The following is a 16,393-nucleotide window of genomic DNA, read 5'->3' as shown; positions in this document are numbered from 1 at the left end:
GTTTGCCAAGTCGTATCTTAGGAGTCCCTGGTTTGTCAGTTAGAGTTGGGACTCCATCACCTCTAGAGGTCCGAGGCATTTTGCTCTGATTATTTGCTCATCATATTTAAAGTACCAGGGAAGCAGCTTGCTAGCCTTACTTGCCCCGAGTCCCATTGGGTTTTACCCCTAACGGCTGAGGAACTAACCGGTGGATTTGGTAGTCTTTGCCGTATGAGCACAAAGGTGACCACGACTCAGAATATGTCCGAGATGCCCAGCCTTATTCCAAAGTAACTGGTATCCCGACTGTCGGGACCACTTACTTGGCCACTCATACGTTGCCCGTGGTTCATGAACTAGGACATCACTACAGGAACCCACACCATGAACCACATGTGTCCTCTTTAAAATATTAGTTGTTCGCGGCTGCATGGTTTAATGTTACTAAAATTTGGCCACGGTATGTAGAAATTGTGTCTCCGCGAACCACGTTGACACACGAGTCTGTTGTGAATCGTATAGTGTTTCACAAGCAATTGTACGTAGTTGCCAGGCAACAGCAGTTATGTAGATGCCTTACATCAATGTTTTAAGGAACAAATAATTTTACCTCCAATCTTATCCAGTGTACCGATGTTACGTCTCCTTTACCAACGCCATTTACCTTGTAGTTTTCCTTGTTAACCTATCTACGGCGTTTCCATGTGCACAGGTCCAATAATTAGAGTTCTATTTTTATTTTGAACAAATGCTTTAGAACTGATCTTATTTTCAGGAATGTTGCTGCAAGCTGCTCTTACGCAAAGTGTTCACGCACTCTTTGCTTCATTTTAATATTTGATTTATGTTGACAATGCCGAGATCATATTAATAATTACATCCCATTCTTTATGAGTGAGTTTATAATGAATGTTCTTTTATGAGTTTTTCTTATCAATAAATTAAGTAATTTTTCGATTCAGCCGAACCTCTTATTTGTCGTGTGCTAGAGTTGGTGGCGACCCAATCTCTTACGTTGGCCGGCTGCGGTGGCCGAGCGGTTCTAGGCGCTCAGTCCGGAACCGCGCGACTGCTACGGTCGCAGGTTCGAATCCTGCCTCGGACATGGATGTGTGTGATGTCCTTAGGTTAGCTAGGTTTAAGTAGTTCTAAGTTCTAGGGGACTGGTGACCACAGATGTTAAGTCCCATAGTGCTCAGAGTCATTTGAACTCTTTCATTGACTTCAATGTCAGATAGCGTTTTCTTATTCAAAGTGCGCTTCACGCACACATAGCGCCCCTTTACTCACGCTACTTACACATGGCTTATCCTGCTCTAGGATTGCGGTGAACTGTAGAACTTCTTACACTTAGTTAGGTTTAGTTTAATTTCTTTTGGATGTGCTAACTTGTATCTTGCCTTTCCACAAGCAGAACAACTTTTGGGTTGATTTGAACTACAGGTGTAGATGGCATTGTTTTCGTGTTTTATCTTTTTATGTATTGCTTTAGAGGCACTGTAATGTATTATTCCATTGCATTCCAAGTGTGGTAATTAGTGAGTCTTGATCAGCGGCATGTGTCGGTATACTGTAGTAAAATTTTGAGTGCTTTGTGGGGAATGTGAGTCGATTAGGTTTTTTTTTTTTTTTTTTTTTTTTTTTTTTTTTTTTTTTTTTTTTTTTTTACGCAGAGTAACTAACTATACGATGAAGATGCGTAGCCGTTCAGGGAGTCGCAGTCGGGAGAACCGGTCACACAGTAATGTTGAACAAGGGCAAATTCAAAACGTAGAGCCCGCCCAGGAGGAAAACATGGAAAACGTCCAAGCGTTGTCTGTCCTGAACCTGTTGTACTAGATTCGAACTAGTCGGTAAATGTAAATTCGTTACAGGCTACCTAGAACAGTTAGTAGAGGGTGATAAAAAGCAAGCAGAAGTACCTAAGAGGCGAGCAGAAGAGAATAAGAGGCATTTCGAGGAAGTTACTACAAAATTAAGTAACGAAATAGTACAGGGTATCGAAGATAAACTGGAGATCATCGACCAGCGCATTTGTGCTTTAGAGGAGGGGCAGCGGGTCATTAGCAAGCATGTTGTGGAGCAGGAAGAAAGGGTCGCTGAGAATTTCCGCGCGTTAGAGAAACAATGCCAGAGTGACCACGCAGCTCTTGTGTCCCGAGTAGAAGACGCTAAGTGCCCCGCCAACTTCAGAGCCAGGTAGAAACCCATGACCAGGCGCTAAAGGTCCTCGAGCGAGATCTAGGGCGAATGCAATTGCAGCAGGAGACGGCACACCGAAAGATGCGGGAAGAGATAACCAAAATCTCGGACACAATAGCAGGCAAATCTGATGGTAATAGGGAGACGAGTACATCGTCATTAGCTGACACAGACGAAATACGGTCGCTAATGAAATTTCAACAAGAACAGTGTGAGATAAATAGGCAACAAGAAGGGGTAACCGAAGGGCTATATGAGCGCATGGCCCATTTAGAATTACACATGAAAAGTGTAACGGGCCACGAAGTTATAATAAATGTGCGCAAGGGCAATTACAGTGATTTCGGGAACGACCGTGAGTCTGATTATCGTTACGGATCCCATCAGGAACGTTAGCCAAGGAGTGGAAATCATAAATTTGATTTCAAACACTTTTTGACGGTGAGAAAGTTTGAAGTTTTCCGTAATTCGGTCGTGGGAATTCACCTGCAGGCCTGGTTGCAACAATTCGAATTCTCCCTTCCTCGCCGGCCGGGGTGGCCGAGCGGTTCTAGGCGCTACAGTCTGGAACCGCGCGACTGCTACGGTCGCAGGTTCGAATCATGCCTCGGGCACTGATGTGGGTGATGTCCTTAGGTTAGTTAGATTTAAGTAGTTCTAAGTTCTAGGGGACTGATGACCACAGCAGTTGAGTCCCATAGTGGTCAGAGCCATTTTTTTGAAGTAATGGCCGCTATCGACAGGGGATCTCAAGTTGATTCCGCATTTCTAGATTTACGGAAAGCTTTTGACACCGTTCCTCACAAGCGACTTCTAATCAAGCTGCGGGCCTATGGGGTATCGTCTCAGTTATGCGACTCGATTCGTGATTTCCTGTCAGGAAGGTCACAGTTCGTAGTAATAGACGGCTAATCATCGAGTAAAACTGAAGTGATATCAGGTGTTCCCCAGGGAAGCGTCCTGGGACCTCTGCTGTTCCTGATCTATGTAAATGACCTGGGTGACAATCTGAACAGTTCTTTTAGGTTGTTCTTAGATGACGCTGTAATTTACCGTCTAGTAAGGTCATCCGAAGACCAGTATCAGTTGCAAAGCGATGTAGAAAAGATTGCTGTATGGTGTGGCAGGTAGCAGTTGACGCTAAATAACGAAAAGTGTGAGGTGATCCACATGAGTTCCAAAAGAAATCCGTTGGAATTCCATTACTCGATAAATAATACAATTCTCAAGACTGTCAATTCAACTAAGTACCTGGGTGTTAAAATTACGAGCAACTTCAGTTGGAAAGACCACATAGAAAATATTGTGGGGAAGGCGAGCCAAATGTTGCATTTCATTGGCAGGACACTTAGAAGATGCAACAAGTCCACTAAAGAGACGGCTTACACTACAATCGTTCGTCCTGTGTTAGAATATTGCTGCGTGGTGTGGGATCCTTACCAGGTGGGATTGACGGAGGACATCGAGAGGGTGCAAAAAAGGGCAGCTCGTTTTGTATTATCACGTAATAGGGGAGAGAGTGTGGCAGATATGATACGCGAGTTGGGATGGAAGTTATTAAAGCAAAGACGTTTTTCGTCGCGGCGAGATCTATTTACGAAATTTCAGTCACCAACTTTCTCTTCCGAATGCGAAAATATTTTGTTGAGCCCAATCTACATAGGTATGAATGATCATCAAAATAAAATAAGAGAAATCAGAGCTCGAACAGAAAGGTTTAGGTGTTCGTTTTGCCCGCGCGCTGTTCGGGAGTGGAATGGTAGAGAGATAGTATGATTGTGGTTCGATGAACCCTCTACCAAGCACTTAAATGTGAATTGCAGAGTAATCATGTAGATGTAGATGTAGAGGGCCACAGTATTTGTGTGCCAGTGGTAAGCCCAGTCGTGTCTGTTTCCATTCGAGGAGCCAGCCTTAGGTGTGTCCTCGATACGGTCAGCCCCTTTTCGCTTATTAGTGAGGCAGAGTTTCGAAGATGTGAAGAGATGGAGAGTTGGCCGATTTGCCAGGTGAGAGGAACCACGATCATGAGCGCGATATACGGAAAAAGTGTCAAAATTAAAATACAGACTCGAGTAAACTTCATTTCTCAAGGTCATGAGTTTAAGTTCAATTTTTCTGTGATGCCGCTAATGAACGTGGCCATGATATAGGGGACTGACTACATGAATGCACACGGCACCGTAATTGCCGTGGCTGGAGGTGTTATGACTGTCGTTGCCGAGAGCAAACCTGTCAGTATAATTTTTGAGGAATGTGTTTTGCACAAGGAGTCTGAGGTGAGCCGTCTGAAATTTCACGTTAGAACTGAGTCGCGACCTGGGCAGGAGGTTTTTATCAATACGATTAGTGACCTGGACTCACAGTCTGGTGAGCAAGAAAGAAACGCTGTTTTCACGAGCATTGTGAACAGATGTATTGCTGGTGCGGGAGCCACGGAAGCTAATCGAGTGGAACTGTGTCACGAAAATGTTCAAATGTGTGTGAATTCCTAAGCGACCAAACTGCTTAGGTCATCGGTCCCTAGACTTACACACTACTTAACCTTACTTATGCTAAGAAAAACACACACACATCCATGCCCCAGGGAAGACTCGAACCTCCGGCAGGAGTGGCTGCGTAGTCCGTGACATGACACCTCAAACCACACGGCTACTCCACGTGGCTGAACTGTGTCACGTTCTGAGAACACACGCCTGCGTATTTTCGGACTCACGGTGGCAATCAATGGATTTCTGTACTGCTTTATGGTGCATGAGCATCTACCGGTTTCTGTTAAACCCTACCCTATTCCACTGGTGTACAAGAGTAGCGTGGAAGCCGAAATAAGTAGGATCCTGGAACAGGGTGTAATAGAGCGAGCAAGGAGCTCCTATAACTCGCTGTTACTCTCTGTACCAGAGCGGGTCAATTCCGTGCATTTGGTGTTGAACTTGCGGCAAATAAATACGATCATTATGTCCGAGACAGGTAGGCCAGATGGACTGGAGAAACTTTTGTAACACTTTGAGGATGTGAAGTTTTATCATCGGTTGACCTCCAGTCCAGCTGGCAAATAATGTTCGATTTGTCACGCAGGAAATACACTGCATTGGGAGTTGCTACCAGTTTAAATGCCTCTCTTTTGGGTTGAATGTTTCTTCAGCTGCTTTCAAAAGAGGCCTGAATAGCATACTACCTGACGACTTGAAGGCACGCATAACTGTGTACGTGGACGGCATTCTCATTCCAGACAAGTCATGGGAGGAACACAACTGGGTTCTAAATCGATTGTTCGAGCTATTTAAGAAAGCGGTGGGGACCGTGAATCTGGACAAATCACAGTTCGGGTGCGGGAGTAAAAAGTTTATGGGTCACATTGTGTCTGTGGATGGGATTCATCCAGACCCCGACAAAATTGCAGCGATTGCGAAGTGTGCGACGCCTACTTCAAAGCATCAGGTCATGGGCTATTTGAGACTCTGCAACTTCTACAAAAGATTTGTAAATTTCACTGTTTTGTCAACCCCTCGTTTGCATGCACTGACGGGTGCACCGTTTGGATGTGGGACGAACAAGCTCAGAGCGAATTTGATGGGCTAAAAAATGCACTGGTTAACGCTCCATTGCTCGCGCACCTGGATTTGAATCAGGAGTTTTTCCTGATGACAGATAGATCACTGACTGGACTGGGAGCGGTGTTGTTCCAGAAGGGTGGTGGAAAGGACCCGTCTACGTGGAAAACGATTTCGTTTGCCAGCCATGTGATCTCATGGAATGAACGGAACTACTCTGTCACAGAGCTTGAAGCCCTGGCTATTGTCTGAGCGTTCAAGAAGTTCCGCTACTATTTGTTTGGGCGCAAGACTAGGGTGTACAGCGACCATAGAGCGTTACAGTTCTTAATGAGCCCCAAGATTAATCATGGTAGGCTAGGGCGGTGGACGGTATTTCTTTAGGAATACCATTTCTCGATAGAATATATTCCGGGGCACAAGAACATCATTGCTGATGCTCTGTCTCGGATGCCTATCGGGCTCACCCATGCTGAGGATGGTGGAATACATGAAAAAAATTGCAGTGCTTTATATCTACAAAACGTGGCATTTGAAAATTATGTCACTGCCACACTAGGTAATATCGGGGCAGAGCAAGACAAGGATGAAGTTTTACGTGACATCAAGGAGAAATGGAACTATAAATCTCGCGCGGCCATCAGGCAATGTTATATTGTACGGAACGGCGTCCCATTGAAGAGTTGAGCCCTGGATGACTCCAGGTGGCTGTTAACAATTCCCGAGGAACTGGTGAATAAGCTCATGTGGTACATGCATCTGAGCTACAGTCACTTGCCGGCCGCGGTGGCCGTCCGGTTCTGGCGCTGCAGTCCGGAGCCGCGGGACTGCTACGGTCGCAGGTTCGAATCCTGCCTCGGGTATGGGTGTGTGTGATGTCCTTAGTTTAGTTAGGTTTAAGTAGTTCTAAGTTCTAGGGGATTTATGACCTAAGATATTGAGTCCCATAGTGCTCAGAGCCATCTGAACTACAGTCACTTGTGTGCTTGGAGAAGCTGAGGGAAACCTGCTATTTTAATAATATTCTTCGGCGTATCAGTAAAGTAATTAGGGGATGCAGGCCCTGTCAGCAAGCCAAGCCGCACTCTGTGTCGTTTGCTGCACCAATGCACCCGATCATTCCCAGTAAACTAAGGGATATCGCTGCAGTAGACCTATTCGGTCCACTGGTGCGCTCCAGGAACGGGTTTGCGTACATATTCGTGGCGATAGAGCTGACGTCAAAATTCATCTGCCTCACCCAGCTGTGTAGGGCCACTGAGAAGGCCGTAGCCGCCGCGTTCTCTAACCACTTCTTACGGGAGGTTGGCACTGTGAAGCGTGTGATCTCCGACAACGGGTCACAATTTAGGTCACGTCACTGGGAGTATATACAGGGCTATTACAAATGATTGAAGCGATTTCATAAATTCACTGTAGCTCCATTCATTGACATATGATCACGACACACTACAGATACGTAGAAAAACTCATAAAGTTTTGTTCGGCTGAAGCCGCACTTCAGGTTTCTGCCGTCACAGCGCTCGAGAGCGCGGTGAGACAAAATGGCGACAGGAGCCGAGAAAGCGTATGTCGTGCTTGAAATGCATTCACATCAGTGAGTCATAACACTGCAACGACACTTCAGGACGAAGTTCAACAAAGATCCACCAACTGCTAACTCCATTCGACGATGGTATGCGCAGTTTAAAGCTTCTGGATGCGTCTGTAAGGGGAAATCAACGGGTAGGCCTGCAATGAGCGAAGAAACGGTTGAACGCGTGCGGGCAAGTTTCACGCGTAGCCCACGGAAAATTGGCTCATGCCACAACTGGAGACCGACAGCGCCGATTTCATCTTTCAACAGGATGGTGCTCCATCGCACTTCCATCATGATGTTCGGCATTTCTTAAACAGGAGATTGGAAAACCGATGGATCGGTCGTGGTCGAGATCATGATCAGCAATTCATGTCATGGCCTCCACGCTCTCCCGACTTAACCCCATGCGATTTCTTTCTGTGGGGTTATGTGACAGATTCAGTGTTTAAACCTCCTCTACCAAGAAACGTGCCACAACTGCGAGCTCGCATCAACGATGCTTTCGAACTCATTGATGGGGACATGCTGCGCCGAGTGTGGGAGTAACTTGATTATCGGCTTGATGTCTGCCGAATCACTAAAGGGGCACATATCGAACATTTGTGAATGCCTAAAAAAAACTTTTTGAGTTTTTGTATGTGTGTGCAAAGCATTGCGAAAATATCTCAAATAATAAAGTTATTGTAGAGCTGTGAAATCGCTTCAATCATTTGTAATAACCCTGCACGTCGGAGAAAGCGGGTTAAGCCGATCTTTATATCCCTTTTCTGCCCTTAAGCAAATCCCTGTGACAGTTGGATGAAGGAAACTGGGAAATTATGTCCGTTATACTGCCACCGTGACCACCGGACGTGGGACACGAAACTATGTGGTTTGCAGAATATATTGAATGAATTACCAAATGTCTCGACGATGCTTCCACCGATTTTAGTCCTGAAAAACGAGGAGCCTCCGAGTAAGATAAAAGAGGTGGTTGCCTGGCCAGCGGAACCCAGGTTACGGCGATCTGCAGCTGTGGATCTCGACCTGAAAAGTATAGGGAGTGCTGCAGCGGCTCGGGTAAGAGCATACAGAAAGAAAGTGCAGAACATGGATTTTCACGTACGCCAGGAAGTACTTGTACGCTCGTACAAGCTCTCAAATAAACGTGCTGGGTTATCAAAGAAGTTCTTTTTCTTATGCAATGGGCCGTACAGAATCAAGTGGATTCCACATCCGAACGCACTTGAAGCAGAAACCCTCCGCTTTCGCGAGTCGAAGCGCCTGCACCACATCTCCAATGTAAAACCGTATATTGAGTAAGAAGTAGATACTCATGCATCTCTGAGATCGGAACGACGTGTTTCCCCTATGTTTTTGATTCATTTCTTATGTGTGTAAAATTAAAGTGTATTATTTCCTATGAATTGTGGGGGGTTCCTCAGTATGTTTAATGTTGTATTTTCTTTTCAGCCGAAAAGCGTAGTGTTGTGTAATTTGATAACATCAAAGTATGAATGGTTATGAGGATCAGATGAGGCGCTTTCTCTCACAGTAAGGCAATTTTTTTCTTTCTCATGAGTGAAAAGGTATAGAGTATGGTGGTGTGGCGAGTAAATGGTCGTAAAGTAGTTCTTTATGATTAATTCCAATTGTAGTGTATTTATTCCCTCTAGCCGGCTGGTGCGGCCGTGCGGTTCTAGGCGCTTCAGTCTGGAACCGCGTGACCGCTACGGCCCCAGGTTCGAATCCTGCCTCGGACATGGATGTGTGTGATGTCCTTAGGTTAGTCAGGTTTAAGTAGTTCTAAGTTCTAGGGGACTGATGACCACAGATGTTAAGTCCCATAGTGCTCAGAGCCATTTGAACCTTTTATTCCCTCTAGGTGAGGATGATTTTGTGAGATTTGCAACTGTACTGCGATGTTTATGAGACGATTTGACGACTTGTATGTTGATGGATTTGTGTATGAAGTGATACTAATGGTGCTTGATTTTCAGTGATGTCACATTATAAGATGACTGGGAGTTGTAATTTGCCACCACCTACTACTAGGTACGTTTAAGGATATCAGAATATGGAAGCCCTGGAAGATGAATATCGAAACACGTTTAAAAAGCATGCAATTTTATATTTGGTAAATAACCAAGGTAACAACCTATAAGTGTGAAATAACGTGAAGGTATGTGAGGATCCCTGGCGACACGTAGTGAGTAATGGTGCAGTGGTTGTGAGTATCGTATGACAATTAGTAATACGAGAAATTATGGCCATGGGCAAATGATTTAATTTTTTTCTTTTTTTTACAATCTTTTATGTGTTTACGTACAGGATAAAGTGATTCTGCCTTCTGTTTTATGCCCACTAATTCCGTTTAGATCAATGTGATGCCTAAATATTAACACGTTATAATTCCAGATATAGCTTCCGTGTCTCATTAACCATAACTTCTATTGTGAAATGTCCGTAGGAAAGATGTCACAGAAATTTTCCACAGATCAGCAAACGTGTACTGCAAATCATGGAGCAGCAGTCAAAAAATAGCAACATGGGTATCGAAAAAATAAATTTTTATTTGTGGGGATCGTACTCGTCCTATCTGTTTGTGGTGACTGCTACAAATTTTTTAGATAGTGTGTGGGAATGTAGTTAGTAGTAGATAAAGTTTTGTGTTTGTAGTTAGTAGAGTCACCAAATCTACTACAATTCCTTACCAAACGTTGTACAAGACCTGTCCTGAACCATTGTCTCAGTTTATGTAATGCTGTATCTATGTAATATAAGAAGTATCTTCATTGTTTAAATTTCGAGTATCATGTCGCTCTTGTGAAGGGAGCTCAGATGATTTCCTAAGAGTTAAATTCATTTCCCTTAACCGTTAAAACCAATCCTAACGCTTAATAATTCGTCATAGAAGTTTTCTTTTTTTTTTTTTTTTTTAGATCATTAAGAAAGCACTCTTTGTAAAACCAATTTCGGGCATTTTTCATGTATTAGTCAGTAATAGGAATTTCCGTTGATTTTTTTTGTAATATATGCATCGTACACTACTGGCCATTAAAATTGCTACACCAACAAGAAATGCAAATGATAAACGGGTATTCATTGGACAAATATATTATACTGGAACTGATATGTGATTACATTTTCACGCAATCTGGCTGCAGAGAGCCTGAGAAATCAGTACCCAGAACCACCACCTCTGGCCATAATAACGGCCTTGATACGCCTGGGCATTGAGTCAAACAGAGCTTGGATGGCGTGTACAGGTACAGCTGCCCATGCACCTTCAACACGATACCACAGTTCATCAAGAGTAGTGACTGGCGTATTGTGAAGAGCCAGTTGCTCGGCCACCATTGACCAGACGTTTTCAATTGGTGAGAGATCTGGAGAATGTGCTGGCCAGGACAGTAGTCGAACATTTCCTGTATCCAGAAAGGCCCGTACAGGACCTGCAACATGTGGTCGTGCATTATCCTGCTGAAATGTAGGGTTTTGCAGGGATCGAATTAAGGGTAGAGCCACGGGTCGTAACACATCTTAAATGTAACGTCCACTGTTCAAAGTGCCGTCAGTGCGAACAAGAGGTGACCGAGACAAGTAACCAATGGTACCCCATACCATCACGCCGGATGATTCGCCAGCATGGCGATGACGAATACACGCTTGCAATGTGCATTCACTGCGATGTCGCCAAACACGGATGCGACCATCATGATGCTATAAAGAGAACCTGGATTCATCCGAAAAAATGACGTTTTGCCATTCGTGCACCCAGGCTCGTCGTTGAGTACACCATCGCAGGCACTCCTGTCTGTGATGCAGCGTCAAGGGTAACCGCAGCTGTGGTCTCCGAGCTGATAGTCCGTACTGCTGCAAACGTCATCGAACTGTTCGTGCAGATGGTTGTTGTCTTGCAAACTTCCCCATCTGTTGACTCAGGGATTGAGACGTGCCTGCACGATGCGTTACAGCCATGCGGATAAGATGCCTGTCATCTCGACTGCTAGTGATACGAGGCCGTTGGGATCCAGCACGGCATTCTGTATTACCCTACCTTGTGTGAATGCTCTGAAAAGCTAATCATTTGCATATCACAGCATCTTCTTCCTGTCGGTTAAATTTCGGGTCTGTAGCACGTCATCTTCGTGGTGTAGCAATTTTAATGGCCAGTAGTGTACATACCAACAGACGTTCGAGATACAACTAATATATACGTCAACTGAAATATTCCATGCAACCGTTACTTCTATCCCTTTTTTCTTCACTTTTTACACAAGTACTGGAACTCAAACAAGCGATATCCTGAATATTATATTCGAAATATTACTGGATGTGATATATGTCTGCCATCTGTTTTCTCTCCTGCATTCCTTTGTTTATGAACACTCCTCTTTGCTGTTTAAATCTATCTAATAAATAATCCTTGGCAAGTTCTGACGTCTTTGGTCAAAGCCGACGGGTTGTATCCCGTTCTTCAGTAGTCCCAATAGCCTTTTTAAGTTGTAATTTTACTTTGTTATTATAGTAGGGGGAGGGGGGAGGGGGAATTACACGCATGTGGGTAATCCCACGCAAGCTGATTTACGCAGTTTGAATGGCGCAAGCTGTTCCCAGTTGGTGCTACATCCTGCCGGCAGGAGTAACAACTACTACGCAGTTTACGCCAGCCATTTTCCAGTGGCATTGTTGGAGCAGTGAAGTATTGTTTATTTTGGGCGTGTCTCATGTAATTTTGGTCAGCTGTATTTTGCAAGGTAAGTACTACTATAAGTTGCTTTAATGTAATTCTTGCATATCAACTACTAACCCTAGATGAAACGTTTAATTTAATTGTAGATTTGTCCCGTTATTTGAATTAGGTGCCGAGTTATTCTTAGGTTAGTCATCGAACTTACGGTGGGGTAATGCCACGCAGCTGTTGAAGTGCATGGTATTCCTCCTTGCAGGTTATATTTTCAACGCTAAGATGGGTAGATATTATAAAAGAAAAACCCAGGAAGCAAAATAGAACCAAGAGGAACTTTGTAAGGCTCTTGATGCCATCAAATCTGGAAGAAAAATAAGAGAAGTATCAAGAGCTTTCGGGATTCATGAAGCTACTCTGTGAACGAGAATGAAGGTTAAAAATACCGAGGGTCTAAAACTTGGAAGAAACACAACATTTTCGACAGAACAGGAAAATGAGATTAGGGATCATGTTATTACAATGGCCAAGCTGTGCTATGGCATTACATGCATCCAGCTGCGAAAGATGGCATTTGAGTATGCAGAGGCTAACAACATTGCAAACAATTTTGATAAAGTCATCTAGGTTAGCTGGAAAGGATTGGGTAGCTCTATTTTCAAAGAGAAACCCAAGTAATAGCAAGAGAAAACCTGAAGCAACTAGCATTAACAGAATACAAGCATTAAATGAAGAAGAGATTAGTGCATATTTTAAAAATTTAGAACATGTCTTTGAAAAATATAAATTTGAAGAGGGGCGAGTGTTCAATGTCGATGAAACGGACATAAATACTGTACAAAATCCCGAGAGAATTTTGGCTCCTAAAGGTGTTAAAGAACAGGTGGGGCCACATCTTGGGAAAGGGGGAAAAACTTGACTGTGATATGTTGTTTCAGTGCTGCTGATACCTACATCCCCCCCTATGTTTATCTTCCCCAGGAAGAGGATGTCAAATCTCTTAAGTAAAGGTGGACCAGCTGGTTGTTCTGTCAATGACTGTTCCAATGAGTCATTATTATTTGAAGGGATCCAACATTTTCAGAACAATGTATCAACTATTGATGACCCTGTGCTGCTGGTTTTAGATAATCACAGCAGCCACATTTCACTTGATATTTCTGAACTTTGTAAAAATACACTCTATTGCCATGGTAACCATACCTCCACAGACTTCTCACAAGCTTCAACCACTAGATGTTACATTCTTTTCTTCTTTGAAATCAGCCTTCAATCGTGAATGTGACATGTATATGAAGTCACAGGTGTATCAAAAAATTACACCATATGAGTTTGCAGAACTTTTTAATAAGGTATATACGAGGGCAGTTCAATAAGTAATGCAACACATTTTTTTTCTGAAACAGGGGTTGTTTTATTCAGCATTGAAATACACCAGGTTATTCCCCAATCTTTTAGCTACACAACACTATTTTTCAACGTAATCTCCATTCAATGCTATGGCCTTATGCCACCTTGAAATGAGGGCCTGTATGCCTGCATGGTACCGTTCCACTGGTCGATGTCAGAGCCAACGTCGTACTGCATCAATAACTTCTTCATCATCCGCGTAGTGCCTCCCACGGATTGCGTCCTTCATTGGGCCAAACATATGGAAATCCGACGGTGCGAGATCAGAGCTGTAGGGTGCATGAGGAAGAACAGTCCACTGAAGTTTTGTAAGGTCCTCTCGGGTGCGAAGACTTGTGTGAGGTCTTGCGTTGTCATGAAGAAGGAGAAGTTCATTCAGATTTTTGTGCCTACGAACATGCTGAAGTCGTTTCTTCAATTTCTGAAGAGTAGCACAATACACTTCAGAGTTGATCGTTTGACCATGGGGAAGGACATCGAACAGAATAACCCCTTCAGCGTCCCAGAAGACTGTAACCATGACTTTACCGGCTGAGGGTATGGCTTTAAACTTTTTCTTGGTAGGGGAGTGGGTGTGGCGCCACTCCATTGATTGCCGTTTTGTTTCTGGTTCGAAGTGATGAACCCATGTTTCATCGCCTGTAACAATCTTTGACAAGAAATTGTCACCCTCAGCCACATGACAAGCAAGCAATTCCACACAGATGGTTCTCCTTTGCTCTTTATGGTGTTCGGTTAGACAACGAGGGACCCAGCGGGAACAAACCTTTGAATATCCCAACTGGTGAACAATTGTGACAGCACTACCAACAGAGATGTCAAGTTGAGCACTGAGTTGTTTGATGGTGATCCGTCGATCACCTTGAACGAGTGTGTTCGCATGCTCCACCATTGCAGGAGTCACAGCTGTGCACGGCCAGCCCGCACGCAGGAGATCAGACAGTCTTGCTTGACCTTGCGGCGATGATGACACACGCTTTGCCCAACGACTCACCGTGCTTTTGTCCACTGCCAGATCACCGTAGACATTCTGCAAGCGCCTATGAATATCTCAGATGCCCTGGTTTTCCGTACAAAAGAAACTCGATCACTGCCCGTTGTTTGCAACGCACATCCATTGCAGACGCCATTTTAACAGCTCCGTACAGCGCTGCCACCTGTCGGAAGTCAATGAAACTATACGAGACGAAGCGGTAATATTTGAAAATATTCCACAAGAAATTTCCGGTTTTTTCAACCAAAATTGGCCGAGAAAAAACATGTGTTGCATTACTTATTGAACTGCCCTCGTATTAAGGTCGCTACCATGGACAAAGGGCAGTCAGGGTTTAAGGCATGTGGGGTTTGCCCTTTCAATCCAAACAAATTTCAGCATGACGACTTACAACAATGTGAGATCTTCAGAAATGTTGTCCGAGAAGATGAAGAGGTTCCGAATGCAAAAAATGGAAATGAAGTGGTTGCGTCTACAAACGAGCCACATATCCCCAAAAGGAGTCAAGAACAGATTCCTGGATCTTCAGCAGAAGATGTTCCACTTCTAGTAGGCCTAGAAGAAGTCACAACAACATCAACTAAAAGTGCATGTGTCAAGCACATTAGCGTATTTGACATATCTCCTGTTCCAAAACAAAAACAAGTTCTTACTAAGACGAAACAAGCCAAGGGAAAGCCTAAGGGAAAGTCAGTGATCCTAACTGCAACTCCAGAGAAGAATAAACTGCTAACGGAGTTATCAATATAGAAACAAAAAGACGCCATGAAAAAGAAAGCTGAAGGAAACAAGAAAAGAAATCTTAAGGATAAAGCAGGTAAGTGCAGAAATCTGCAACTTAAAAAAGTCTCGAAGAAGAAACAGACATTATATAAGAAGAAACACCACCAAGAAAGTGAAAGTAGCAGCGAGGATGACTTAAATCTGGACTTTCAGAACATTTGTGATGATGATGAAATGCATGATATTGATCCATTGGATGTCCGTTTAGTTTGTGGAGAGTTTGGGAAAGATGGAGAACTATGGTACCGATGTATTTCTTGTAGCATATGGAGTCATGAAGGATGTAGTGGCTGGAACAATCCAAAACGTTAAAAGTGCAATCTTTGCTGTATGAGAAAATGAACTCTTTTCACATCAATAAAAATGTAAAAAACGAAAATTATAAGAGATGTTTGTAGAATTACATTATTTCGTTCTTAAGTATACTGTTTACTATTTGAAGTAACTAATAAGCAAATAAAAATAGCAAGTATTGTACATTTTTATGGTTTGTTTGTTTTACAAGTTATTACACAGTACTTTGCGTATCATTACCCTCAGGGGTGGGGAATACCACGCATTTGCAATTTTTTTTATTTTAATGTTCAGAATGAAGGTACTGTTTATAACTATTTACAGATGAATGGAATATGTGGAGAAATGTCCATTGTTAGGTATGTACTTATTTTCGTAGGTTTTAATGACGTAACGAATGGTTCACATCCATTTTTCCTTAGGTGCATGTATTTCCCCCACTCTCCCCTACTCCCTGAGAGTTTATCTTGCTGGCATTCTTGGCCTTAGTTTTCTATATCTGAAAGATTTCATGGGGCTCAAGTTTTGAAATCAGTGTTTTTATTGTGTTGACTTGTTAGGGCCCTTTGCACAGCATTCGGTCGTTCTGACCATTCAGCTGTCGAGGCAGACTTATCAACCTATAAACCCATATTATAAATTGTGTTATTCAGTCAAAGATCATGAAGTATTATTTAAGCAGGGAAGAGCATTAAAATTAAACAACAAGAATGTAATTTTGTTACAAATTTGGGACATCCTATTCCTAATGTGCATTTTAGGTCAAAAGTGTCCACAAACTATAAGGTGTATGGATCTGGGTTTTATCAGAGAAAATGCATATTAGGTTGGCATTCAAATGAAGGAGTTACAGATTTCTAAAAATATTTATAGGCTACTCATAAAATGTTGGTGCAACCATCCATCCTGACTCACTCTTTCCAACA

This window comes from Schistocerca cancellata, chromosome 6 (genome assembly GCF_023864275.1).
Source record: "Schistocerca cancellata isolate TAMUIC-IGC-003103 chromosome 6, iqSchCanc2.1, whole genome shotgun sequence".
NCBI lineage: Eukaryota > Metazoa > Arthropoda > Insecta > Orthoptera > Acrididae > Schistocerca > Schistocerca cancellata.
Note: the sequence above shows the minus strand (reverse complement) of the source record.